General features: G+C 44.1%; 1 long non-coding RNA gene across 1 annotated transcript in view; it reads left to right on the top strand.

Moving 5' to 3' along the window:
* Nucleotides 1-16,192, top strand: part of LOC141244072 (uncharacterized) — a 321,876-nt gene extending 305,684 nt beyond the window's left edge. Inside the window, exons 2-3 of the long non-coding RNA XR_012308060.1 lie at nucleotides 6,158-6,284; nucleotides 15,601-16,192. This is a non-coding gene — a long non-coding RNA (uncharacterized lncRNA). The remainder of the gene's footprint in view (nucleotides 1-6,157; nucleotides 6,285-15,600) is intronic.
* Nucleotides 16,193-27,258: the final 11,066 nt, after the last annotated feature.

The following is a 27,258-nucleotide window of genomic DNA, read 5'->3' as shown; positions in this document are numbered from 1 at the left end:
GAATTACCGAAGCCAATAAAGATAAGGAAAAAATATGGTAGTATAGAGGTAAACAAAAAATGGAAAAAATTGAAAAAATAGCCAGGGGTCACTGAGCTCACATACCGACACAAACAGTGTATGGCAAGGTGGGAAAAAGGGGGGAGAAAGGAGAGGATCTAGCCTGTCCCCATGGTAGCTGGACTCAACTAGCCCTACCTACCGTGGAGGTTGGCACCCTAAGGGAAACGAGAATGGCGCCCCACTCGTCGATGGCTGACCCTCTCTAAGATAACCCTGATTGGCCCTCTCACTATAAAAAAAGAGTTGAAGGATAGTTGTTCATTTAAACCTGAGGGTTGTGTTGTCCTGTGCCAGAAAATCCACTTGCATTCTTTTTGTAGGATTTTCTGATCCCAATTACCACCTCTGACTGAGGGTGCAATCCTGTCAATTCCCATAAACTGAATGAAGTTAACATCATCCCCATGATTGATATTAATGTGATTCGATATCGGGGTGTCACGTTTGTTTACAATATCACGGACATGTTTTCTTATCCTTCTTCTAAATTCCCGTCTAGTCTTGCCCACATATTCTATTCCACAACGGCATGTAGCTTTATAAATCACTCCTGTTGTGCGACAGTTGATAAAATGACGTATAGCATACTCTTTCCCAGTCACATTCCCTACCAAGGATCTGCCCTTTATCACGGATTTACATGCGCAGCAATTGCCACAACTGTAGCAACCCTTTGTCTGGTTACCCAACCATGATGGATCTGATGTTTCTTTGAAAAAACTATGAACCAACCTGTCCTTGAGCGATCTGCCTTTACGAAAGGTAATCTGAGGAAAGGGACCTACCGTATCTTTGATGTCTGCATCCATAAGTAAGATCGGCCAGTGGCGTTTCAAAATCTCTCTGACTCCCTTGGCCCCACTGGAGAAGGTAGTAATGAACCTTGAAATCTCCTCCTTTTCTTTCATAACCTTTGGGGTCAACAAAGTCTTTCGATCTCTAGATAGTGAGTCATTATAGGCCTCAGCAAGTATGTATTCAGGATAGCCTCTCTCTACAAAACGTCCACGTAAATCATGGGCCTGTTTCTTAAAAGTACCGAGATCAGAGCAATTCCTGCGTATCCTTAAATATTGTCCTTTCGGAATTCCTCTCTTAAGAGGGCCAGGATGACTACTCTCTCATCTCAAGAGAGAGTTTGTAGCCGTTGGTTTCCTATAGTTACTAGTGCTCAATTCACCAGTGTTATTTCTCTGAACACAGACATCAAGAAACGGTAGTTTGTTATAATTGCATTCATGTGTGTATCTTAAACCAATGTTGTTCACATTAAGTTGTGTAACGAAATCACCAAACGAAGATTCCGATCCCCTCCAGATAACAAAAATGTCGTCAATGTAGCGGAGCCAAACAATGACGTTGTCACTCAGAGGGATGGCTGGTTCACAAAAGACCATAGTTTCCTCCCACCAGCCCAGGAAAAGGTTAGCATACGAGGGGGCACAGGGGCTCCCCATCGCGGTACCCCTGAGCTGGTGGAAGTACTTCCTATCAAAAAGAAAAAAATTATTTTTGAGACAAAATTCCAGAGGACGCAAGACAAAGGTATTGTGTCTATGAAACTGACGACCTCTAGTGCTCAAATAGTGGTCAACGGCTAGTAATCCCAATGCATGAGGAATGGAGGCATAAAGTGCTTCCACATCAATGCTGCACAACAGCATATCAGGTTCCAAACAAATTCCATCTAATTTACTCAAAGGGTCCGTTGTGTCGTTGTGTACGAGCTCAGTGACCCCACAAATGGCTTAAGTATACAATCAAGGTAAACACCCAATTTTTGTGTTAGACTGTCGGTCCCTGCCACTATAGGTCTACCCTTTAAGGGATTAAGCCCTTTATGAATTTTGGGTAAACAATAAAAAGTGGCCATGATCGGAAATTGTGGATAGAGAAATTCTCTTTCTTTACTATCCAGGACCCAAGCAGCAACCCCTTCATCAACAAGAAGCTTCAGCTCCCTTAAGAGACCGTTGGTGGGATTAGTGGTTACAACCTCGTAACTAGTATGGTCATTCAATAATGTCAGACATACATAGTAACATAGTAACATAGTTTGTAAAGCCGAATAAAGACTTGCGTCCATCAAGTTCGACCTGTTAGTTCTGTAATTGCTAAAGTTGATCCAGAGGAGGGCAAAAACCCCAAATGATTTAGCCAATCTTCACCTGAGGAAAAATTCCCTCCCGACTCTGAAACCAGCAGTCAGAATAAATCCCTGTATCAACTTACTATTTTATCCTATTTTTAAGTATATGCTGAAATCTGCCTGGTATCTAGAAATGCATCCAGTCCCCGCTTGAACTGGTTTAGTGAATCCGACATTACCGTCTCCTCACTCAGTGAATTCCATATTCTCACTGCTCTTACTGTAAAGAACCCCTTCCTATGCTGGTGCTGAAACCTTTTCTCTTCCAGTCTTAGTGAGTGCCCTCTTGTCCCCTAACATATTTGTACACATTTATTATGTCCCCCCTCAACCTTCTCTTTTCCAGGCTGAATAGTCCTAGTTTTGCCAACCTCTCTGGGTATTGCAGTCCCTCCATTAGGTTCTTATATTCACAAGTATTCATTACCACTATATTCCCACCTTTGTCAGACTGCTTGATGGTTATACTCTTGTCACTCTCAAGATTGCAAAGACTCTGCATTTCAAGCCTAGTCAAATTGTTTTTATAAAAAGGTTTTTTACGAGGTAAATCCATAATGTCCAGAGTAGCGAGATCAAGAAAAACTTCAATGGATCCAGGATCACCAGACACTGGAGGCATATTTCTACTTTTATTTTTAAGGGGGGTAAAAGGACCATTCCCATGGTCCAGCCACTAAAGCATATCCAACGAATGGGGGCATGATTATAGGCACTTTACTCCCCTGATGATCAAAGGGAAACGCATCGGGAGCCTGCCTGCGTTGAGACTGCATACCCATCATTAATGGAGGATCAGATAAGTTGAAAAATTTCCTCTATGATTATATAATAATGTTTAATGCCACAAAATAGTTTATTCAGTTGTGGATATAATGAATACATTTGTGCTGTTGTTGTTCTATATGGTTGGCTGAGTAGCTTTATACATTTACTAGCATATACCTTTCCCATACGCTGTGTATTGTATCTACATCAATACCTTATCTTATTTGGCTGAATTATGGATGGGAAATAGCTAGAGAGGACACGGTTGTTTGGTGGACTATACCAGCGAGATTATCTTTGTTAGTATTCATCATTTACCTGAGAAATCAGTTCCTCAAAGGTCTTGTATGACCTATTTTTTTTATATAGGAACATCATCAGGATAAGGATAAGTTTCCTATTGTGTCGTAATATTATTGTACTTTGGTACTTCTTGTACTTATGCATGCACCTTGCACCTTTTTGAACCTTTTTTTAAAATAATACTGAATAAAAGGTTATGTTTTACCCTCTTGCTATTTATTATAACTAACTGGGTAGCACTTTTTTGCTATTTATGGCTTTTTGTAAACTGCAGACGTGACTTCTTATGCCATGCTTTCTTCTTGCCAGTCTTCCATAAAGGGCAGATTTGTGGATTATATGACTAATAGTTGTCCTGTTGACAGAATCGCACACCTGAGCTGTGGATCCCTGCAGCTCCTTCAGAGTGACCATGGACCTCTTGACTGCTTCCTTAAGTAGTGCTCTCCTTGCTTGGGTTGTCACTTTGGCTGGACAGCCATATCTTGGTGCGTTTGTGACTCGCCCCCTGGGCCGTGGGGCACCCGGAACCGGGCTTCTGTACGATGCTGGGGGTAGTAGTGGCAGCCCGATCCTGTGGCTCAGGGTGGTCAGACCAAATTGTGTGGCAGTCTATTTATCAGTGTTTTGTGAATGTCCGACTACGCCACCCGTGGATTGCGGTCAGAGATAACCGCCGCTGCGAGGCAGACCGCTGAGGCTGATGTTGATGTGCAGCACAGGGGTAGGATAACTCCCCACGGGAGTTAACTCCTCGGTTCATGTTCCCATGGTAGATGGCGAGCAATGGTCTTCAGGCAGCTGAAACAATTCACAAAAATAAAAATGCATCAGCTCTAAAGAGCACGGCTGCTCCGTAGTCAGTAATGTCGCCTTACTGCACTGAAGTGGTGCAGACATACACAGTATATAGTGGGTGTACATATCCAGGCACAACCTAGAAGGAGGTAGATACAGTACATTTTACTTATCTCCTGAACTCTGTGTAACATTAAAATATTAGTTCATAATTACTCAATTATGTTGCAGCCATATAAAAGCTTGTACAATTTATAAGGTCAATGTTGACTTATGGGATTGCTACTTACAAGAGTCAGAGACCATTTGTGCTTCCTCTGTGAAGAGGCTCTCTGCATATTTTATTTCCCAAGGAGCATTGCTTGGTTTATAAGTCTCCCTACACCACCTCAGTGGTCTCATTAAAGGGAATCTGTCACCAGATCGTTTGCTACTTAATCTGAGTGCAACATACTGTAGAGACAGAGACCCTGATTCCAGCCATGTGTCACTTACTGGGCTATTTGGTGTAGTGTTATTATTATTTATTATTATAGTACCATTTATTCCATGGCACTTTACATGTGAAAAAGGTGTATACATAGAAAAAATAATTACAATAATCTTGAACACAATGTGACGGCGACTGGTACAGGAGGAGAGAGGACCCTGCCCGCGAGGGCTCACAATCTACAAGGGATGGGTGAGGATACAGAAGGTCAGGGTAGAGCTGGTCGTGCAGCGGTATGGTGGAGTGAGGGCTACTGCAGGTTGTAGGCTTGTCAGAAGAGGTAGGTCTTCAGGTTCCTTTTGAAGGCTTCCATGGTAGGCGAGAGTCTGATATGTTGGGGTAGAGAGTTCCAGAGTAGGAGGGATGCACAGGAGGAATCTTGCATGCAATTGTGGGAAGAAGAGATAAGAGGGGAGTAGAGAAGGAGATCTTGTGAGGATCGGAGGTTGCATGCAGGCCAGTACCAGGAGACTAGGTCACAAATGTAAGGAGGAGACAGGTTGTGGATGGTTTTGTATACCAAGGTTAGGGTTTTGAACTGGAGTCTCTGGGCAATGGGGAGCCAGTGAAGAGATTGACAGAGGGGAGAAGCCGGGGACTAGTGGGGTGACAGGTGGATTAGTCGGCCAGCACAGTTTAGGATGGATTGGAGGGGTGCGAGAGTTGTAGAAAGGAGGCCACAAAGCAGAAGGTTGCAGTAGTTGAGGCGGGAGATGATGAGGGCGTGCACTAGTGTTTTTGCAGATTCATGGTTGAGGAATGTGAGGATCCGGGAGATATTTTTGCGTTGGAGTCGGCAGGAAGTGAAAAGGGCATGGGGATATGTGGTTTGAAGGAGAGATTAGAGTCCAGGGTTACCCAAAGGCAGCGAGCTTGTGGGACTGGGGAGAGTGGACAGCCATTGAGGTTGATAGATAGGTCAGATGAGGGGGTTGAGTGAGATGGGGGAAAGATGATGAATTCTGTTTTATCCATGTTAAGTTTTAGAAATCTAGCAGAGAAGAAGGATGAAATAGCAGATCAACATTGTGGGATTCTGGTTAGTAGGAAGGAGATATCGGGTCCAGATAGGTAGATCTGTGCGTCATCAGCATAGAGGTGATACTGAAAGCCGTGAGACTATGAGCTGTCCCAGGCCAAAAGGTGTAAATTGAGGTGTAAATTCATATTCATGAGCCACACAACTGATTGGCAGCTTTCTCCCTATGCACAGTGTACATAGAAAGCAGCCAATCAGTGGTGTGGGCAGGGTTATAAAGAGTTCTGCATTCAGAGAACTGGTAGATCTGAAGCAGAAAAAATAATGCTATTCTCAAAATGACAGCAAGGAGACCAGTAAGTGACACAACACTAGAATCAGGGTCTCTGCCCCTATATTATGCTGCTCTCAGATGGTGTAGCAAAAAACCTAGCGACAGATTCCTTTGAAGGTTGTAAGGTGATTACACGCGTGTCCTGGTGCTGAGTTGCTGCATAAGTCAGATTTATCTCGGAATTGAAATGCACTCTAAAATGTGTCAATTTCACAATATAGCAGATCCAATGATGTTACAGTATCAGAAATGACTCTTATTTATTATCTATAGGTAACTCACCCCCTGCCCTGGTTCCAAAGAGGCGCCTACATGGCAAGGGACCTGAGAAGGCTGAATGACTTTTATCAAGTTCCTTTACGGAGACCAAGTGATGTCTTTAATGTTATGATTAATGAAGGTTAGTATTTCCTGTGTCTGAGAAGGAATAGGAGGGTAGGATGGCCGTGTGGTGCAAAATAGGGACTGCAAAACCACCATTTACCCATATACTTCTATCCTATGTATCATGTAACATCACCTTTCCTGGGTGAGGACTATGCTATAAGTGTGGTGAGCCGGCAGCATGTGAACGCTATACTCACCTAAACATTGTTACAGAGCAAGGACCCCTTCATGGCAGCGATGTCCCCCAATAGCAGTGGCCCCGTTCAGCAGGATAATGCCTTTACCACTCTGCAAAAACTACTCAGGAACATTTTGAAGAACCTGTCAAAAAGCCAAAGAATAAATGTTAGTTCCGTTCTTGGACACAGTTCAGGTCTTTGAATTATTTGGACTTTATTTATTATTATCCTAAGTCATATTGCACGACTCGTTAAAGGGTTGATTGTGACTTGTAGGATTGCTGCTTCCAATAGGTGGCGCTATAGAGTTCAAGTCCTCTTTTTCTCTGAAGAGGCAATTTGCATATTGGCCTTTACAGGGAGCCTTTCAGCCATGCGGTTTGTGACTGCTGCTCAGATGTCACATCCAGAGTTCCTCGAGGAGGTCTCCAGGAAGTTGTGGATGCGGATCTGCTCTGAGGTTGCTGTTACATTGTGTGCTATAGTATTCTTTCCATTAGCTTCTGATAACTGTACTTTTTGTTCCATTATATTACTTGGTAAAGGACAAGGAACACAGATCTAGTTATTTATTCTTCCACTGTGGGGTAAACTACAGATGTGGCATATCGCACATAGCACAGTGAGAAAAGTCCACACCTACAGTGGTGGCCAAAAGTATTGGCACCCCTGCAATTCTGTCAGATAATACTCAGTTTCTTCCTGAAAATGATTGCAATCACAAATTCTTTGGTATTATTATCTTCATTTAATTTATCTTCAATGAAAAAACACAAAAAGAATTGTCCTAAAGCCAAATTGGATATAATTCCACACCAAACCTAAAAAAGGGGGTGGACAAAAGTATTGGCACTGTTTGAAAAATCATGTGATGCTTCTCTAATTCGTGTAATTAACAGCACCTGTAACTTACCTGTGGCACCTAACAGGTGTTGGCAATAACTAAATCACACTTGCAGCCAGTTAACATGGATTAAAGTTGACTCAACCTCTGTCCTGTGTCCTTGTGTGTACCACATTGAGCATGGAGAAAAGAAAGAAGGCCAAAGAACTGTCTGAGGACTTGAGAAACCAAATTGTGAGGAAGCATGAGCAATCTCAAGGCTACAAGTCCATCTCCAAAGACCTGAATGTTCCTGTGTCTTCCGTGCGCAGTGTCATCAAGAAGTTTAAAGCCCATGGCACTGTGGCTAACCTCCCTAGATGTGGACGGAAAAGAAAAATTGACGAGAGATTTCAACGCAAGATTGTGCGGATGGTGGATAAAGAACCTCGACTAACATCCAAACAAGTTCAAGCTGCCCTGCAGTCCGAAGGTACAACAGTGTCAACCCGTACTATCCGTCGGGTTCTGAATGAAAAGGGACTGTATGGTAGGATACCTAGGAAGACCCCACTTCTTACCCCGAGACATAAAAAAGCCAGGCTGGAGTTTGCCAAAACTTACCTAAGAAAGCCTAAAACGTTTTGGAAGAATGTTCTCTGGTCAGATGAGACAAAAGTAGAGCTTTTTGGGAAAAAGCATCAACAGAGTGTACAGGAAGAAAAAAGAGGCATTCAAAAGAAAAGAACACGGTCCCTACAGTCAAACATGGCAGAGGTTCCCTGATGTTTTGGGGTTGCTTTGCTGCCTCTGGCACTGGACTGCTTGACCGAGTGCATGGCATTATGAAGTCTGAAGACTACCAACAAATTTTGCAGCATAATGTAGGGCCCAGTGTGAGAAAGCTGGGTCTCCCTCAGAGGTCATGGGTCTTCCAGCAGGACAATGACCCAAAACACACTTCCAAAAGCACTATAAAATGGTTTTAGAGAAAGCACTGGAGACTTCTAAGTTGGCCAGCAATGAGTCCAGACCTGAATCCCATAGAACACCTGTGGAGAGATCTCAAAATGGCAGTTTGGAGAAGGCACCCTTCAAATATCAGGGACCTGGAGCAGTTTGCCAAAGAAGAATGGTCTACAATTCCAGCAGAGCATTGTAAGAAACTCATTGATGGTTACCGGAAGCGGTTGTTCACAGTTATTTTGGCTAAAGGTTGTGCAACGAAGTATTAGGCTGAGGGTGCCAATACTTTTGTCTGGCCCATTTTTGGAGTTTTGTGTGAAATGATCAATGATTTGATTTTTGCTTCATTCTCTTTTGTGTTTTTTCCTTGCAAGCAAATTAAATGAAGATAATAATACCAAAGAATTTGTGATTGCAATCATTTTCAGGAAGAAACTGAGTATTATCTGACAGAATTGCAGGGGTGCCAATACTTTTGGCCACCACTGTAGCTTGACATGTTTAGTGGCTTTTGATGTGTTACGTGTCCATTTACAGTTTCTGCATCAGGATATTTTTCGGCATCATGGTGTAGTTACCATGTCATGATTTAGATTAGATAATAATACATCTGTATTAAATTGCAACACCAAGAAGGAAAAATTATGGAATTAATTACATCGTATGATCGATAGACATGTTAATGATATGCAAATGCTGAAAAATTGTATGCTTGTCATAGAATCATAGAATGGTAGAGTTGGAAGGGACCTCCTGGGTCATCTGGTCCAACCCCCTGCTCAAAGCAGGATTCACTAGATCATCTCAGACAGATGTCTGTCCAGCCTCTGTTTGAAGATGTCCATTGAAGGGGAACTCACCACCTCTCGTGGCAGCCTGTTCCACTCATTAATCACCCTAACTGTCAAAAAGTTTTTTCTAATATCTAATCTGTGTCTCCTCCCATTTAGTTTCATCCCATTGCTTCTAGTCTTTCCTTGTGCAAATGAGAATAAAGATGATCCTTCTACAATGTGACAGCCCTTGACATATTTGTAGACAGCTATTAAGTCTCCTCTCAGTCTTCTTTTTTGCAAGCTAAACATTCCCAAATCCTGCAACCGTTCCTCATAGGACATGGTTTGCAGACCAGTCACCATTCTGGTCGCTCTTCTCTGAACTTGCTCCAGTTTGTCTATGTCTTTTTTAAAATGTGGTGCCCAAAACTGTACACAATATTCCAGATGAGGTCTGACCAAAGAGGAGTAAAGACCGATAATGACTTCACGTGATCTAGACTGTATGCTTCTGTTAATACATCCCAGAATTGTATTTGCCTTTTTTGCTGCTGCATCACACTGTTGACTCATGTTCAGTCTATGATCTATTAGTATACCTAAGTCTTTTTCACATGTACTGTTGCTTAGCTCTATTCCTCCCATTCTGTATATGCTTTTTTCATTTTTATTGCCCAGATGAAGTACTTTGCATTTTTCCCTGTTAAAAACCATTCTGTTGGTTGCTGCCCACTGCTCCAGTTTATTTAGGTCTTTTTGAATCCTCTCTCTCTCTTCTCTAGTATTAGCTATCCCTCCTAGCTTTGTGTCATCAGCAAATTTAATCAGTTTACCCTCAATTCCTTCATCTAAATCATTGATAAAGATGTTGAACAATACAGGTCCCAGGACGGAGCCCTGTGGTACCCCACTTGAGACATTCATCCAGCTGGATGTGAAGCCATTTACAACCACCCTTTGAGTCCGATCACTAAGCCAGTTATGAATCCACCTAACAGTTGCCTGGTCCATTGCATACTTGGTCATTTTTTCAATAAGGATGATGTGAGATACTTTGTCAAATGCTTTGCTGAAGTCAAGATATACTATATCTACAGCATTTCCCTGATCCACCCAGTCAGTGATTCTGTCATAGAAGGAAATTAAGTTAGTCTGACATGACTTGTTAGTTACAAACCCATGCTGACTCTGGTTAATCACTTCATTCTTATCCATGTACTTACATACATGTTGTTTAATAATTTGTTCAAAGATCTTTCCTGGTATAGAAGTCAGACTCACCGGCCTATAGTTCCCTGGGTCCACCTTCTTCCCCTTTTTGAAGATAGGAACAACATTTGCTCTTCTCCAGTCTTCTGGGACTTCTCCTGTTCTCCAAGAATTTTCAAAGATTATGGAGAGTGGTTCTAAAATTTCTTCTACAATCTCCTTCAGTACTCTGGGGTGTAATTCATCTGGACCTGGAGACTTGAACTCATTTATGTTAGCTAAATATTCCCTCACAATCTTTCTGTTTACTGATAACTTGGATTCCTCTATTCCTTTAAAAGGACAGTGAAGATCAGTTGATGTTACATTTTCTTTCTGAGAGAAAACAGATGCAAAATAGGAATTAAAAAGTTCGGCCTTCTCAACATCCTCTCTTACCATTTCTCCATTTTCATCCTGTAAAAATCCTATAGCATCTTTGACTTCTCTTTTACTTTTGACATACCCCCAAAATTCTTTTTTATTGCTTTTGACATCTCTTGCAAGCCTTAATTCATTGTCAGCTTTAGCTAACCTGATACGTGCCCTGCAGGATCTGCAGACTGCATTATAATCTTCTTTAGATATGCCTCCCTCTTTCCATTTAATAAACATTTCTTTCTTTCTTTTTAGCATGTGTTTAAGTTCTGTGTTCATCCATCCTGGTTTCCTTAAATGCTTCCCATTCTTCCTACTTTTCGGGATTGTTAACGATTGTGCTTTGAGAATCTCATTTTTAAAAATTTCCCATCCTTCCTGGACATTTTTGTTCTTAAGGACATCCAGCCATTGGATCCCTCCTATTCTCTTTCTGAGTCTCTTAAAATCTGCCTTTCTAAAATCTAACCTTGAAGTTTGAGTCTTCACATGTCTTCCTCCTCTAGTTATCCAAAATTCTATAATAGCATGATCGCTGCCTCCTAGGGTCCCAGCCACCTTTACCTCCTCAACCATTTCCTCCCTATTTATAAGGATTAGATCCAAAGTAGCAGATCCCCTTGTTTTCTCCCCTACCTTTTGGAAGATAAAGTTGTCAGCAAGAGAGGATAAGAATTTGCTTGACCTGTTAGTTTTACTTGAGAGAGATTCCCAACAAATGTCTGGATAGTTGAAATCTCCCATGACCACTACGTCATATTTTTTGGAGAACTTGGTCATTTGATACATAAAGAGTTCATCCATATCTTCAGCTTGCCCAGGTGGCCTGTAGTAAATGCCTACAATGGTGTCCTTTCCGTTGTTCTCTCCTTGTATTCTTACCCAAACAGTTTCCACAGAACTCCCAGTCTCTGAAGCTTCAATCTCTGTGCAGATATACGCTTTTCTAACATACAATGCAACACCTCCTCCTCGTTTATCAAGTCTGTTTCTTGCAAATAAGTTGTATCCTTTTAGCCTTTTATTCCAATCATGTGTATCGTCCCACCAAGTTTCAGTGATTCCAATGACATCATATTCCTTTTCCTGCATTAGTAGTTCCAATTCTCCTTGTTTGTTGCCCATGCTTTGTGCATTTGTATAAAAACATTTTAGTTTGTGATTGATTTCTCTTCCTCCCATATTTTTATTATTTAGATTTTTTTGTCTTTGTTCTTCTTTTCCACTTCCAGTAGCAGAGATCTCAATAGTATTTGTCAGCTGTATGGCTTTTTCTGTCCTTTTGCTTCCCTTCCCACATTGTTCTAGTTTAAAGCTCTTCTGATGAGTGTAGCAAGGCGACTTCCAAATACATGTTTTCCAGTCTTCGTAAGGTGCACCCCATCTCTAGCAAGTAGTCCATCGTATAGGTAATTCATTCCGTGATCCAGAAATCCAAATCCTTGTTGACGGCACCATCGACGTAGCCAGTTGTTCACCTGTAGAATCTTATTCCACCTCATTGTTCCATGGCCATCCACTGGGAGGATGGATGAGAAGACCACCTGCGCTCCCAATTCTTTCACTTTCTTGCCTAAGTCTTCAAAGTCACTGCAGATGGTTTCCAGGTCCTTTCTTGCGGTGTCATTTGTCCCCACATGTATTAGCAGGAATGGGTAGTGATCTGTAGGTCTGAAGAGTCTTGATATCCTGTCAGACACATCTTTAATTTTTGCTCCTGGAAGACAGCACATTTCTCTTGAGGTTATGTCTGGTCTGCAGATAGCGGCCTCTGTTCCTCTTAACAGGGAATCCCCCATGACCACCACTCTCCGTTTTTTCTTCACAACATTCTTCTTTCTCCATCCAGGAGGATTCTGAGGGCTTACAAGGTTATTCATTGCTGGCAAAGTCTTATCTTGCTGTATTTCTTCATGGTTCTCCTGTGTGAGAGCCTGGTACTGGTTCCTGAGCAGTATGGGTGCTGACTGCCTCTCGATCCTCCTGCTTCTGTGGGTCACATGCTTCCATTCCTCTGTTTCGTCAGGTGCAGTTCGAATTTCTTCTCTTTCTGAATCATGAAGAGATAATTCTGCTCTGTCTAACTCTTCACCTTCCTTAATGATTTTCAAGGTAGTTAACCTCTCTTCTAGATTTCGCAACTTTTCCTCCAACAGGGACACAAGCTTGCATTTCTGGCATGTGAAGTCTGGCTTTTCCACTGGCAAGTCTGTGAACATGTAGCAGGATATGCAGCTCACCAAATGGCTCCTGGACTCTTCCATGTTCTTATTGTTAATGTTCTGAAAACAGTGAAAAAAGCTTAAAAAAAAAGCTTCAAAATGCGCGCGCCGGTAGGCGCGCGGTTTACCGATGTCCTCTTTTCAGCTCCAACAGCCAAAATCCAGTGTTCTTTGAGCTCGCGGAGACTCTTCACTTACCCCAAAATGCAGTGGGAATATGCAAATTATCTCCTCAGGACTCCTCCCCTGGTTTACCGATGTCCTCTTTTCAGCTCCAACAGCCAAAATCCAGTGTTCTTTGAGCTCGCGGAGACTCTTCACTTACCCCAAAATGCAGTGGGAATATGCAAATTATCTCCTCAGGACTCCTCCCCTGGTTTACCGATGTCCTCTTTTCAGCTCCAACAGCCAAAATCCAGTGTTCTTTGAGCTCGCGGAGACTCTTCACTTACCCCAAAATGCAGTGGGAATATGCAAATTATCTCCTCAGGACTCCTCCCCTGGTTTACCGATGTCCTCTTTTCAGCTCCAACAGCCAAAATCCAGTGTTCTTTGAGCTCGCGGAGACTCTTCACTTACCCCAAAATGCAGTGGGAATATGCAAATTATCTCCTCAGGACTCCTCCCCTGGTTTACCGATGTCCTCTTTTCAGCTCCAACAGCCAAAATCCAGTGTTCTTTGAGCTCGCGGAGACTCTTCACTTACCCCAAAATGCAGTGGGAATATGCAAATTATCTCCTCAGGACTCCTCCCCTGGTTTACCGATGTCCTCTTTTCAGCTCCAACAGCCAAAATCCAGTGTTCTTTGAGCTCGCGGAGACTCTTCACTTACCCCAAAATGCAGTGGGAATATGCAAATTATCTCCTCAGGACTCCTCCCCTGGTTTACCGATGTCCTCTTTTCAGCTCCAACAGCCAAAATCCAGTGTTCTTTGAGCTCGCGGAGACTCTTCACTTACCCCAAAATGCAGTGGGAATATGCAAATTATCTCCTCAGGACTCCTCCCCTGGTTTACCGATGTCCTCTTTTCAGCTCCAACAGCCAAAATCCAGTGTTCTTTGAGCTCGCGGAGACTCTTCACTTACCCCAAAATGCAGTGGGAATATGCAAATTATCTCCTCAGGACTCCTCCCCTGGTTTACCGATGTCCTCTTTTCAGCTCCAACAGCCAAAATCCAGTGTTCTTTGAGCTCGCGGAGACTCTTCACTTACCCCAAAATGCAGTGGGAATATGCAAATTATCTCCTCAGGACTCCTCCCCTGGTTTACCGATGTCCTCTTTTCAGCTCCAACAGCCAAAATCCAGTGTTCTTTGAGCTCGCGGAGACTCTTCACTTACCCCAAAATGCAGTGGGAATATGCAAATTATCTCCTCAGGACTCCTCCCCTGGTTTACCGATGTCCTCTTTTCAGCTCCAACAGCCAAAATCCAGTGTTCTTTGAGCTCGCGGAGACTCTTCACTTACCCCAAAATGCAGTGGGAATATGCAAATTATCTCCTCAGGACTCCTCCCCTGGTTTACCGATGTCCTCTTTTCAGCTCCAACAGCCAAAATCCAGTGTTCTTTGAGCTCGCGGAGACTCTTCACTTACCCCAAAATGCAGTGGGAATATGCAAATTATCTCCTCAGGACTCCTCCCCTGGTTTACCGATGTCCTCTTTTCAGCTCCAACAGCCAAAATCCAGTGTTCTTTGAGCTCGCGGAGACTCTTCACTTACCCCAAAATGCAGTGGGAATATGCAAATTATCTCCTCAGGACTCCTCCCCTGGTTTGTTGGTCTAAGCGTGCTACCATGTCTAGCAGCATCTCCAGACTTGTCTCCCATTGAGTGCATTTGTGAGGTCATTGGCCGACATTTACATGGGGAGCTGCCAGCAGCGGATCTTGATGATTTGCCAAAGTGACAGAACATTCCTTAAACAACCAATAATAAGCTAATTGAAAGCAGACAAAGCATACAAGTGTAGGGATTTCTGTGCATGGCTCTTTCATAGTCCATATTGAATAAATTGAGAGGTTTTAAATCATTTGTTTCCATTTTTTTTCATCGTTTGCATATCATTGACATGTCAATCCATCCTGTGATTTCCATAATGGTTTCATTGTTCCAGAGTTTCATTGTTGCATCTATGGAAACTGGAAACAAATTTATAATGAGCCAAATCTTGCAATACATTATTTCCTCCCTTCTTAAAAAAATGGACCAATTTTTTTTAGAATTGTTAAATCTTTGAATAGTCTGAAAATTAAGCATTTGTTTTTAATCCATTTTCATGCATTCAGTGTTCTTAGAGAGGTTTACTGGTCTAAAATTACAAGTCTGCAGTCACTCTATGTGACTGCAGACTAGTGAATAGTAACATCGCATGCACTGCGCACTGTAAGGATTCTCCGGTGCCGACACAGAGCGAGCAGTCGCTCCTAGCCACATATTGCGACTACACTGTTTCTGGCCTTGTTCAATGCAAGTATGCTAAGCGAGGCTTCCACGTCTAGTCGGAATGTGGACGGGGATGTGCGTAACGCATACTTGGAGTGACATGACTGCTGTTCCCGGCACTGAAACCGTTGAATCCTCATATAGCGCTGTGCACACAATGTGGGGATTCCCAGGTCTGCAGTCACATAAGCTACAATATCTGCAGTCACTTAAGACCGGACAACCACTTTAATATTATGGTCTCTTGTGAATTGTTTTATCTCTCTTATTTACCTGTGATTTCTTCTTCCAGGATGAAGACATTACACAACCAGAGAGCTAGGCCCGGATTGGCAATGTTCTAAAGCGGGCAGATGCCCGGTGGCTCAAGTACTACAGAGTGGGCTGGTAGCCCTTTAAAAGTCTCACCAAAGGCCCGGTGTGCGCGGGCGGCCGCGTGCCCTTTCACTTCTACACACTGGCAAGGGCCGCTGCGGCCCCTGTGAGAGCGTGCGCGCCGTGGCTGCGGCCCTGTCAGTCAGTGAGTGCGTGAGTGCGTCATTTGTCAGTGTGTGCAAGAAAGAGAGCGTGCGGCCTCGCGCGCACAATGGGCCTTCAACCAAAGGTTTAAAAGGGCCACCGCGGCGCGCACAAGCATGTACCAGCGTCAGACCACCATTTTTATGGTTCCGAATCCTGCTTCAATCACCAGCCCCAGCCAGGGATCCACTCTTCTCCACACCTAACGATGGACCCTCTTAAGCTTTTCATCCTACCCCCTTCTCAGGGATCTGAGTGAGTCCCAATATGGAAAGTTTTATGTATATACAGCAGTTGCAGTATCACCTGTAGACTGTATATAGACTACTGTATATACAATATATAGGTGATAAGGTGACTGCTGTGTATACAATATATATATGTGATACTGTGACTGCTGTATATATATTACATAGCTGATACTGTGATTATATACAGTAGTCCCAGTATCACCTATATATTATATATATTTAGCAGTCGCAGTATCACCTGTATATTGTATATACAGCAGTCGTAGTATCACCTGTATAATGTATATAGACAGCTGTGTATAAGTTATGGATGTGATACTGCAACTGCTGTTTACATTATATAGGTGATACTGCTGTATACACTGTGTGCAGACTTATTAGGCAAATGAGTATTTTGATCACATGATACTTTTTATACATGTTGTCCTACTCCAAGCTGCATAGGCTTGAGAGACAACTACCAATTAAGTAAATCTGGTGATGTGCATCTCTGTAATGAGGAGGGGTGTTGACTAATGACATCAACACCCTATATAAGGTGTGCTTAATTATTAGGAAACTTCATTTCCTTTGGCAAAATGGGTCAGAAGAGAGAGTTGACGGGCTCTGAAAAGTCCAAAATTGTAAGATGTCTTGCAGAGGGATGCAGCAGTCTTGAAATTTCCAAACTTTTGAAGCGTGATCACCGAACAATCAAGCGTTTCATGGCAAATAGCCAACAGGGTCGCAAGAAGCGTGTTGGCCAAAAAAGGCGCAAAATAACTGCCCATGAATTGAGGAAAATCAAGCGTGAAGCTGCCAAGATGCCATTCGCCACCAGTTTTGCCATATTTCAGAGCTGCAACGTTACTGGAGTATCAAAAAGCACAAGGTGTGCGATTCCTCAAGGTAAGGAAGGCTGAAAGACGACCACCTTTGAACAAGAAACATAAGATAAAAAGTCAAGCATGGGCCAAGAAATATCTTCAGACTGATTTTTCAAAGGTTTTATGGACTGATGAAATGAGAGTAACTCTTGATGGGCCAGATGGATGGGCCAGAGGCTGGATCAGTAAAGGGCAGAGAGCTCCACTCCGACTCAGACCCAAGCAAGGTGGAGGTGGGGTACTGGTATGGGCTGGTATCATCAAAGATGAACTTGTGGGACCTTTTCGGGTTGAGGATGGAGTGAAGCTCAACTCCCAGACCTACTGCCAGTTTCTGGAAGACAACTTCTTCAAGCAGTGGTACAGGAAGAAGTCGGTATCGTTCAAAAAAAACATGATTTTCATGCAGGACAATGCTCCATCACATGCATCCAACTACTCCACAGCGTGGCTGGCCAGTAAAGGTCTAAAAGAAGAAAAAATAATGACATGGTCCCCTTGTTCACCTGATCTGAACCCCATAGAGAACCACTTTCCAGTTTTTAATTTATTAAAAAAGTTTAAAATATCCAATAAATTTCATTCCACTTCACGATTGTGTCCCACTTGTTGTTGATTCTTCCAAATAAAAATATAATTTTATATCTTTATGTTTGAAGCCAGAAATGTGGCAAAAGGTAGAAAAGTTCAAGGGGGCCAAATACTTTCTCAAGGCACTGTATAGTGTACAGGTGTTTAAATAGTATGGTGCTGTGTATATAGTGTGGAATCCACACTATATACACAGCACACCGCTCCACTGTATATTACCTAACACAGTATATATTGTGGAGCTATGCATGTCGTGCATACTTCCGCTGTCCTGTATACATGAAACATTGCCACATGGGCTAATAAAGTGTCCTCCATTTATTTCACAATTAATCGGAGTGCTGCATATATATATCTATATATATAATCGTCTTATCCCATCTGTCTGTCCTGGAAATCCCGCGTCGCTCATTGGTCCGGCAGCGGCCAATCAGCGCCGCGGGATTTCTGAAAAAAGATGGCGGCCGTTAGCGGCTCATCTGCGGGACGGAGATGCAGCCGGGAGATGACCGGCGTGAGGTGCTCATCTCCCGGCCGGTAGCAGCAGAAGGACCGCCGGCGCCGCTGACCTCCATGCGGAAGGGAGGACCGGGGAGCGGCGATGCGGGTCGGGATACTTCTGCTGCGAGCAGTCACTCATCTCTCGGCTTCTCGCAGCGGAAGTAGCCGCACAGGCAGCGGCACTCCCCGGTCCTCACCAATACGATTCCGCTCCCCGGTCCTTACAATACGATTCGATGATTGGTCGCGGTCTTCGGCCGCGACCAATCACTGATGTTGCCGCAAAAGTTAAACACCGCTGTGCTGATTGGTCACGGACGCTGCCCGCGACCAATCACCGATTTGGGCGCCACATTTAAATAGCGGCCGCAACCAATCACCGATCTTGCAGACACATTTAAACACCGCTGTGCTGATTGGTCGCGGACGCTATTTAAATGTGGCGCCCAAATCCATGATTGGTCGCGGGCAGCGTCGACGACCAATCAGCACAGTGGTGTTTAAATGTGGCGCCAAGATCGGTGATTGGTCGTGCCCGCTATTTAAATTTGGCGCCCAAATCGGTGATTGGTCGCGAACAATCGGCGACTTTGAACACAAATGTCCGGTCCTTAGTAACACCATGTGGCTACTGTCGGGAGATCAGCGGCTAGCGTGTCAAGGGAGGACCGGGGAGCGGCGCTGCGGGTCGGGATACTTCTGCTGCGAGCAATCGCTCATCTCCCGGCTTCTCGGAGCGGAAGTAGCCGCACAGGCAGCCCCTCCCCGGTCCTCACTAATACAATTCGCTGATTGGTCGCGCCCTCCTGCCGCGCCAATCAGAGATTTTAACGCTAAATTCAAACACGATGTCTGCTCCTTAGTAACACGGCGCGCGCGATTTTTAACCCGCTTCTATGATTGGTCGCAGACGCCGCCCGCGACCAATCACAGATTTTCGCGCCAAATTTAAACACGCTCTCCGGCCAATTACCGCAACATTTCAAATAGCTACGCCACCTTCGGGAGCTAGCAGGGCTAACTCCGCCCATGTGGTCATATGACTCACAAACTGCTCATAACGTACTGAGCAGGTTTTCTCAGTCACACTGTGCGAGGGACTTCAGTCACACTGTGCGAGGGACTTCAGTCACACTGTGCGAGGGACTTCAGTCACACTGTGCGAGGGACTTCAGTCACACTGTGCGAGGGACTTCAGTCAGGTTTACTGAACACGTTCTGCCAGTGACATCGCACTGTAGAGATACTTCTTTACGCTTCCTGTTTTATAATGGGTCGTAAGCGAAAATACGCCACGGAGGAAGACAGAAAAGCAGCAGAAGCAGCAAGAAAACGACAACGTCGAGAGCAACAGACACCACAACATACTGCCGCCAGACAAGCCCAGGATGCGGAATCTCACCAAAAACGCAGGGAACAGTAGACACCGCAACACACTGCCGCCAGACAAGCCCAGGATGCGGAATCTCAAAAAAAAAATGCAGAGAACAGGAGACACCGCAACACACTGCTGCCAGACAAGCCCAGGATGCGGAATCTCACAAAAAACGCCAGGAACAGGAGACACCGCAACACACTGCCGCCAGACAAGCCAAGGATGCGGAATCTCAAAAAAAAGGAAGAGAACAGGAGACACCGCAACACACTGCCGCCAGACAAGCCCAGGATGCGGAATCTCACAAAAAACGCCGGGAACAGGAGACACCGCAACACACTGCCGCCAGACAAGCCCAGGATGCGGAAGCTCAACAAAAACGCCGGGAACAGGAGACACTGCAGCACACTGCCGCCAGACAAGCCCAGGATGCGGAAGCTCACCAAAAACGCCGGGAACAGGAGACACTGCAACACACTGCCGCCAGACAAGCCCAGGATGCGGAATCTCAAGAAAAACGCCGGGAACAGGAGACACCGCAACACACTGCCGCCAGACAAGCCAAGGATGCAGAATATCGCCAAAAAAGCCGGGAACAGGAGACACCGCAACACACTGCCGGCAGACAAGCCCAGGATGCGGAAGCTCACAGAAAACTTCAGAAGCAGGAGACAACACCACACACTGACGCCAGACAAGCCCAGGATGCGGAAGCTCACAGAAAAATTTGGCAACAGGAGACACCACGACACACTGCCGGCAGACAAGCCCAGGATGCGGAATCTCACAGAAAACGTCGGGAACAGGAGACACCACAACACACTGTCGCCAGACAAGCCCAGGATGCCGAATGTCACCAAAAATGCCGGGAACAAGAGACACCACAACACACTGCCGCCAGACAAGCCCAGGATGCGGAATCTCACAGACAACGTCGGGAACGGGAAACACCGCAACACAATTCAGCTAGACAGGAACACGATGCGGAATCCCATAGACAATGTCGGCTGAATGAATCTCCAGAATCCAGGACAAACCAAGAACAACACAATCGACAAATTTATCAAAAACGAATGCTCTACCAACTAAGGCAAACCCAGCAGAACATTCAACAACTTGCACGTTACGTAACAGACAATGAAACTATAATTATTCAACACTACTGTGGGAAGATGAATATAGTTTGTTCAAAATGCGACTCTCTGAATTTCATCGAGGAAAAACCATCTGATAATCAGTTTACTCAACGCTGCCAAAAAGGAAAAGTGATGCTACCAAGATGTCACTACTCAGATCTGTTTGAGCAGTTGATGAAAGGAACGCTTGAACACAGTAGAAATTTTATGGAAAATATCAGAAGTATCCACAGTTCTCATGCGTTTGCTTCATTTGGTGCCAACATTGCACCGCCCCCTGGATTCGGACCGTATTGTTTTAAAATTCATGGCCGGATCTACCACCGCACTGGAACACTTCACCCAGAACTAGGACAACCACCAACATTTGCACAATTATACATCTTTGATCCAAATGAGGCTACAGAACAAAGGATGAACCAAAAAGAAAATGAAAAGGGTAATGCATAACTAATGAACCTAATTGCCATACATCGACAAACAATCAGCCCATTTGCTGCTGCATATCGCATGCTAAAAGACGTTGAAGCTGAGGAGGAACAGAGAGCTATACAAAATGGGACGGAAATGCCTTCTATTATCATGGCCATTAAACAAGAACGTCAACAAGATCCCCGATGTTACAACAAACCACGTGTAAGTGAGGTCGCAGTTGTTTTTCAAAACGATGATGGAGAGCCTCCTTTTCAAAGAGATATATTAGTCCATCTTAAGCCAGACAAAAACAACCCTTTCGTTCCTAAAACACAACGTATTAGCATTTTGCACAGCAACCTTGATGCTCTTCTGTATCCGCTATTCTTTCCAAGCGGTGATCAAGGGTGGCATGAAAACCTACACCAGCAAGGAACTTCAAGAAGAATTACACAACTACAGTACTACAGTTTTCTTCTGTCTGTGCGAAATTACTTCAATCCTATTTTAAACTGTGGGAAAATGACACAACAGTACTTAGTCGACGCATGCGTTAAAATTGAAGCTAATCGGCTCAATTTCATACGAATGAACCAAAAACAACTTAAAGTTGAAGACTACTGCGTTCTTCAAGAACATTTGCAAAAACAATCCATTCAAAAAGGAATTACAATTGGAAAAACAGTAATTCTCCCATCGTCCTTTGAAGGTAGCCCCCGCAACATGCAACAGCGTTATCAAGATGGAATGGCAATAGTAACAAAGTATGGAAGACCTGACATTTTTTTAACAATGACCTGTAATCCTAAATGGCCGGAAATTACCGAAAATCTACAACCCTGGCAGCAAGTTGAACACAGGCCGGACTTAGTTGCACGCGTATTTCGACTAAAACTCAGCAGCCTTTTTAAAGACATCAAAAATGGGCTTTTTGGAACAGTCGTAGCAATGGTACACGTCATAGAGTTTCAGAAACGAGGTCTCCCACATGCGCAAATACTAATTATTTTAGACGCGGATTCCAAGTTTCGCGCGGAGGACGAAATTGACAACATAGTGTGGGCTGAAATTCCTAACCAAGAAAAGTATCCTGAATTGTATAATATTGTAATCTGTAATATGGTTCATGGCCCATGCGGTGTAGCAAATCCAAAAAGTCCATGCATGGAAAACGGAAAGTGTACAAAAGGGTTTCCAAAGCAGTTGAAACAGCACACTGTTAAAGATTTGGACGGCTACCCATCCTACCGGAGACAACTGATTGATAACATTGTACACAACAAAAGATTATAAATAACTCATGGATAGTTCCATACAACCCGTACTTATTAAAACGCTACAACTGTCACATCAAAGTTGAAATCTGCGCTTCAATAAAAAGTGTTAAATATCTTTTCAAGTACACCTACAAGGGGCATGACAAAGCTAACGTCGAAATACAACAAAAAACAGTCAATTCCGATAAATCATCACAGTTCGTTGACTCAAGATATGTCAGTGCTCCAGAAGCTGCTTGGAGAATATTTGCGTTTCCAATGCATTCACAGTCCCATGCCATTATACGTTTAGCTATTCATTTACCAAATCAACAGCAGCTTTATTTCTTTGAAAATGCTCAAGTCGAAGATGTCTCAAAAAATGTAAGCACAACGTCAACATTAATGGAATGGTTTTTGCTGAACCAACGTGACGAAAACGCAAGGCAGTATTTGTATCGAGAGATTCCAGAGCATTACGTTTGGAATAAAACTTGGAAGCCAAGACAACGAGGACTTTGCAGAATAATTGGACGCATGTATACTGTTAGTGTCAAGGATCAAGAAAGATATTGCCTTCGGCTGTTACTACTGCATGTCAAAGGAGCTAGAAGTTACGAAGATTTGAAAACAGTTAATGGAGTATTGCACGATACATTTAAAGCTGCAGCTTTGGCTTTAGGACTTCTATTGGATGATACTATGTGGACACTTACTTTAGAAGACGTAGTTACCCTACATATGCCTAAGAAACTTTGTGAATTGTTTGCCTACATTTGTGTCTTTGGACCGCCTACAAATCCGGCTCAACTTTGGACAAATTTCAAAGAACATATAATTGAAGATTACGTCTTCACAACAAAAGTGGAAATTGTCAAAATTGCGAATCTTATGCCATGCAAGATGTCCAAAATGTCCTACTACTGCATGGAAAAACGTTTTCAGACTTTATTTTGCCACAGCCTGCAAGTCAAGTTGCACAAATTCAAGAGTATGACGAAGCTTATGAATTATTGTTGGCAACAGAGAAGAAAAACTCCTTAAATCAACAACAACGGATTGCATATGACACTATTGTGAGCGCTGTAGAAAACCAAGCCGATCCAACGCCAAAATGTTTCTTTATTGACGGTCTTGGAGGCAGAGGTAAAACATACCTCTATGAAGTTTTAATGCATCACGTTAGAGGGTTGGGAAAAGTCGTATTGCCATCGGCTACAACAGGTATTGCAGCAAACCTTTTAAGAGGAGGTCGCACTATGCATTCACTCTTTGGGATACCAGTTCCAGTCAATGAAATCTCCGTTTCCAGAATCAAACAAGACACATTTGCAGGAAAACAGTTAAACAGTGCAAATCTTTTGATACTTGATGAGTGCACCATGGCACCCAAATATGCTTTGAGCTTAATTGACAGACTTCTGCGTGAAGTTATGACTACAAATATTGCAGAAAAAAATGAAATTCCTTTTGGAGGTAAAGTTTTTGTCCTTGGCGGAGATTTTAGGCAATGCCTTCCAGTTGTACCAAATGGAACAAGAACAAATATTATCGAGTCAACCTTAAAAATGTCAGACCTTTGGAAAGAGTTTAATAAACTCCAACTAATTAACAACATACGATCTTCTGACCCAGAGTACAGCAATTGGCTTCTTAAACTTGGTAATGGTGAACTTAGCAATGAATATAACCTTGGAGAAGACATTATTGAAATACCAGAAGACATGTTGTGCACTGACTGCATCGCAAGTGATGTTTTTGGACAACGCGTTGAAATAGATGTGAACGACCAAAGCAGTGTTGAGAGGGCCTCTTCCTATGCAATTCTCTGTCCCAAGAACGATGACGTAGCTCTGCTAAATTCCCGTGTGATGGATAGAATGCCTGGAGAGTATAAATTGTACAAAAGTGATGATTCAGTGGATGTCGACAATGAAGATGAACGCGAGCATTATCCAGTTGAATTTTTAAATAGTGTTACGACATCAGGAATGCCATCCCACAGACTACAACTTAAAGTTGGAGCAATCGTAATGTTGCTGCGGAATCTAAATACAAGAAATGGTCTATGTAATGGAACTCGCCTTATTGTTACTGGACTCCATTCCCACATAATTCAAGCAACAGTGATCACTGGATCTGCAAAAGGAGACAAAGTGTTCATTCCACACATTGATTTATGTCCTTCAGACACCGGTCTTCCATTTAGGCTTCGACGTCGACAGTTTCCAGTAAAACCAGCATTTGCCATGACAATAAACAAGTCACAAGGTCAAACTCTACACCGTGTTGGCATATATTTACCGGAGCCCGTTTTTGGTCATGGACAACTCTATGTTGCATTTTCAAGAGTTAAAATGAGATCCAATGTCAAGGTGCAAGTTTTGGATACCCATTTACAAGGAAAGTTGCTTACAGATAGTCCAAAAGTATTCACCAAAAATGTTGTGTACAAAAATATTTTAGGTTGATATTGTTAAGAAATATATTCTAGGGTCGTACTTCTTTTGTCCGATGATTTATTGTAAAATATTGTTACATATTCATGGAATAGTTTATATATTTTGATCATCTGTTTAATAATTTGTTCAGTTGTATTAAGTTCTATAACCAATAATAGTTAATAATAAAGTATTATTTTGTGTATTCATAGTATTATTCTTAAATCTTCATAGCCGCATCTGCAGCATGTGCTACTAAAGTGAATGCAGATTTGTGCCTCTCCACGCACTTAGTCCCGGCGTGGAAAGCAGCGAATCTACAGACAGCAGCTAATCACAGCAGTATCTGAGAGCGCGTGCTGTGCCTCCGATCCTGCGAGGAGCTGCTGAAAACAGGACACACAGCGCTGGAGCAGAGAAAGGAAACAAGGGGAGGATTAGGGTTTAGTTATTTAACTGTGCTGTGGAGATGGGAGACTGAGTAGGTCATACAAAACCAGGATAAGGAGGCCATACAAGCTAAGATGAGGAAGGCGTACAATCCAAAATAAGTCAGCCATACAAAACAAGATTAGAGGAATGACGGAGCCATACAAACCACATTGACAGACCGCGCTGTGGATGCTGGATGCAACACGATGTGGGATAACCCCGGCCACAGCCCGTCATTCACTGTGGTGCGCGGAACAGCAGACCCCTGGCTGCAGCCGCAAATAGTCGCGATGTAAACGGAAGCAAGATCCGGCTGCAGGCGGGAGAATTACGTGCTGGCTGTGCGTCGTCAGCGATGTGGTCACAAGCAGGATTCACAACATGACGTAATGACAAAATTCATTAGGGGCACCGAGGGGATACATTGTGAAGTGTAACGGGTCTGGGAGGTGGAACCTCTGAGCAACTATACAAGGGGGCAGTCCTTGTAAGGAAGCGGGTGGCTCCCAGGGAAGACGGGCAGGTAGTCACGGCAAGTGACAGGGACAGTCTCTGGGTAGAAGGGCAGGTAGTCACGGCAAGTGACAGGGACAGTCTCTGGGTAGAAGGGCAGGTAGTCACGGCAAGTGACAGGGACAGTCTCTGGGTAGAAGGACAGCAGGCTGGTGGCTGGTGAGCGCTCCCAGGTGAGCGGGCGAGAGTCTCTGGACAGGCAGGTGGTCACGGCAAGTGACGGCAGAACCTCCAGGTAGACTAGCAGACAGGTAGCGGGTGGACGCTCCCAGGTGAGCGGGCAAGAATCTCTGGACAGGCAGGTGGTAACGGCAAGTGACGGCAGAGCCTCCAGGTAGGCTAGCAGGCAGGTAGCAGGTGAGCGCTCCCAGGTGAGCGGGCAGGCTGGTCCATAGACAGACTGATAGGTGTCGGAGGGCAGACCGTCGGACCGCAGGCTTGCAAGCAGGTAAGCGGATATCAGGCAGGTATCAAGCAGGAATCTGGCAGGTAACAGGCAGGAATCTGGCAGGTGACTGGCAGGTAACAAGCAGGAATCTGGCAGGTGACTGGCAGGTAACTGGTAACGGGGACCTGAGGGCTGAAGCAGAGTGAAGGCTTTGCAACAACATTGCTCGGGCACCTCCATTTTGGAGGAGGTGCCTTATATATGGAAGGTCCTCCGGCAATTGGCCGGGGACTCCTTAGGACGGCGCGCGCGGTCCCTTTAAGAGAGGGGGAGCGCGCGCGCGCGCGCTCCCTAAGCACACTGCCGGGGAAGGAGCGCGTGCCGGAAGCAGCGGGGAGAGAAGCGCTGGAGGACGTCGCGCCAGGAGCGGGGAGGTGAGAGGGACGGCGTCTCTGCCTAGTACGGGGCAGAGATGCCGATGCTACATGAAGTTAATTAAAAGTAGTGCACAACCCATTTAAACACTGCTTCGCTGCTTAGTCACGCCCGGTCAGCCGCATGCATATTCTAGAATACCCGATGCATTAGAATCGGGCCACCATCTAGTATATATATATTAGCCCATGTGGCAATGTTTCGGATCCACAACAGAACATTTCTCTGCTATGGAACTGAAATGTTGTTACATGGGCTAATAAAGAGTCCACTTCTTAAATGGAATCTGTCACCCCCTGGGACGTTTTTTAGCTATTAATACGGGCATACAGGTGATAGAATGGTTATAATAGTCCTACCTGTATGCCTCATATCGGCGGTCTTGTTGTGGAGAAATCATCTTATTTCTTTATGGTAATGATTTCTTCCAGGCTCTGCGGGGTGTGATGCCTGGAAGAAAACTCTGCCTCCGGTGTCTTCATTTGCGTGTCACCTCTCCCATTAGCGTCACAGGACCCTGTGACCTGTACTCTGCCCATTGAATGACAGAAAAGGTGCGTATAATCACACTATTGCAGCGGCGGGATTCCTGGGCCACCAATACACATCACAGGACCCCGTGACGCTGATGGGAGAGGGATGGTAAGGCAAATAAAAACCGGAGGCAGAGTTTTCTTCCAGGCACCGTGCGCCCCTGAACCTGGAAGAAATCATTACCATAAAGAAATAAAAGATGATTTCTCCACAACAAGACCACAGATATGAGCGTACAGGTAGAATGGTGATAATAGTCCTATCACTTGTATGCTCGTATTAATAGCTTAAAAACTTC

The sequence above is a fragment of the Phyllobates terribilis genome, unplaced genomic scaffold (assembly GCF_046119375.1).
Source record: "Phyllobates terribilis strain yellow unplaced genomic scaffold, ASM4611937v1 Scaffold_1295__1_contigs__length_333007, whole genome shotgun sequence".
NCBI lineage: Eukaryota > Metazoa > Chordata > Amphibia > Anura > Dendrobatidae > Phyllobates > Phyllobates terribilis.
The sequence above is the reverse complement of the archived record's forward strand: the minus strand, read 5'-3'. Positions and strand labels throughout refer to the sequence as shown.